This window comes from Phalaenopsis equestris, unplaced genomic scaffold (genome assembly GCF_001263595.1).
Source record: "Phalaenopsis equestris unplaced genomic scaffold, ASM126359v1 Scaffold000495, whole genome shotgun sequence".
Lineage (NCBI taxonomy): Eukaryota > Viridiplantae > Streptophyta > Magnoliopsida > Asparagales > Orchidaceae > Phalaenopsis > Phalaenopsis equestris.
The window spans coordinates 388,468-390,662 of record NW_018164935.1 but is presented as its reverse complement, the minus strand read 5'-3'; positions in this window follow the sequence as shown (position 1 = coordinate 390,662).

Sequence of the window (2,195 nt, the reverse complement as noted above, 5' to 3'; positions counted from 1 at the left end):
AGAGATGTTAATGTTTATATCAAAACTTGTGATAGATGTCAACCAGTAGGCAATATTTCTAGAAGAAATGAGATGCCCCTCAATTATGTGTGAAAAGTTTTATATTTGGGGATTAGATTTTTTGGGACCATTTATACCATCTTTCAAAAATTTATATATATTGTTAGTAGTAGACTATGTATCCAAATGGATAACAGATGTTACTTTACCAGTTGTTGCTTTACCTTGATGTGATGCTCAAAATGTTGCAAAATTTTTGAAAACAAACATATTTTGTTGATTTTAGAAATGCCATAATGGAGTAGTTATTAAAGAAACATCATATAAATCATAGGACTGCTTTTGCTTATCATCCTCAAACAAGTGGTTTAGCTGAATTATTCAATCGAGAAATTAAAAGAATTATAAAAAAATCTGTGAATCCAAAAAAATGGATTGGTCAGTCAAACTTAACTATGCTTTGTAGGCTTATAGGACTCCATACAAAACTCTTATAGGAATGTCCCCATATAAGCTAATATTTGGGAAAGCTTGTCACTTACGAGTTAAACTTGAGCATAAAGCATATTGGGCGATTAAAGAGTTCAATTATAATTTAAAAGATGCTGGTGAAAAAAGATTATTGTAATTAAATGAGCTTGAAGAGATAAGGAATGAATCTTATGAGAGGGCCAAGATTTATAAGGAAAAGATGAAGATGTAGCATGATCGAAGGATTCTTACTAAACATTTTCAGCCAGGGCAAAAAGTTTTGCTATATAATGCAAGGTTAAGATTATTTCCAAGCAAACTTAAGTCCAGTTAGATGGGCCCATTTGTTGTGATAAAAGTTTATCCTTATGGAGCTGTGGATATTAAAGATTCTAAGTCTGAGAAAATATTTAAAGTTAATGGACATAGATTGAAATCTTATTTTATAAGGATCAGCATAAATTTATTGATGGAATGATGTTGGGTCAACCAGAATAAGCATTGGTTACATCGGTCTGACGACGTAAAACTAACCGCTTTGTGGGAGGCAACCCATAGTTATCAAAGTTTTTTTATTTTGATTATTGTTTTATGTGTGATTAAGAAAATTAGGGTAGTACTTTTGAAACTATTATGTGTTATTCTATTATATGTTAGTAAATATTTTAAGACTTTATTTAGTGACCAAGACATGTTACAATGAGAATTTGGATGCTAAGTTGACTGGTGCAAAAATGTGCACTGGCACTTAAGCGCGACAGTTTAAACATATGTGAAAAATTAATATTCTAGAAGGTTTAACCGCCAATTAGTTTGTAAAAATATGCCAAGGTAGTTTCTAAACATGTCTAAGAGTTATTGGAAGGATATATGTGCATAAATAGAAGGGTTTTAGGAAGGAATTTCGCCCCAGATCATTTCTAGCCTTACAAGTCTAAGAGAAAGTGAGATTTAGAGAAAATGTCTTCATGGGAGATGGATTTGAAGAAGAAGGATGAAACCATGAGGAAGACGTTTATTATTCAAAGTGCACAAGGATGTATAATGGTTTCTTAACCGTTAGTAATGAAGGGATATCAGAGAAGATCAATAAAATTGAGAACACTACTTGAGTTGCATCCACATCTAGAGCATATTGGATGGCAATCAATGATTCAATTTAGCCACACAAGTTATATAGAGGAAGTGAATAAGGTGATGTTCATAAAGCACTAGTGGATTGAAGAAGATAGTATCAGAGCTCGTCACCACCGTTCGTTTTACTAACTCTATAATCCTGGACAAACTAATGAAAGATAGGAATTTGTTCATTCGAATGAAGAATGGAATTAAGTTTAGTGTTAGAATTTGTGTGTTAGAAGTTGTTGTTTTCAAGTGGTTTAGTGTTTAAGTCATGTGTTTAATTGTGAAATGATTATTGTGTATTTGTATTTAGGAAAATTTTCTTATCCAAGACTCTTTAGAGTGAGAATTAAGTGTTTAAAGGTATTTGTACTTGTTTGTGAATTAATATAAGTTTGTTTGTGTGAAAATTTGTGTTATTTTTAGCCTTAAATTAAAATAGTTATTATTGAGAATTTTGAGAGAGAGGGGAGTTATAGGAAGTTGAAAATAGTCATTTAAGTATTATGAGACCATTTAGGGGTGGTTTACTTAGGCAAATAGTGCATTTTACTTTAATTTGAAAATTTTAAAAATCGTGCACTGGCGCCTAAGTGCCACAT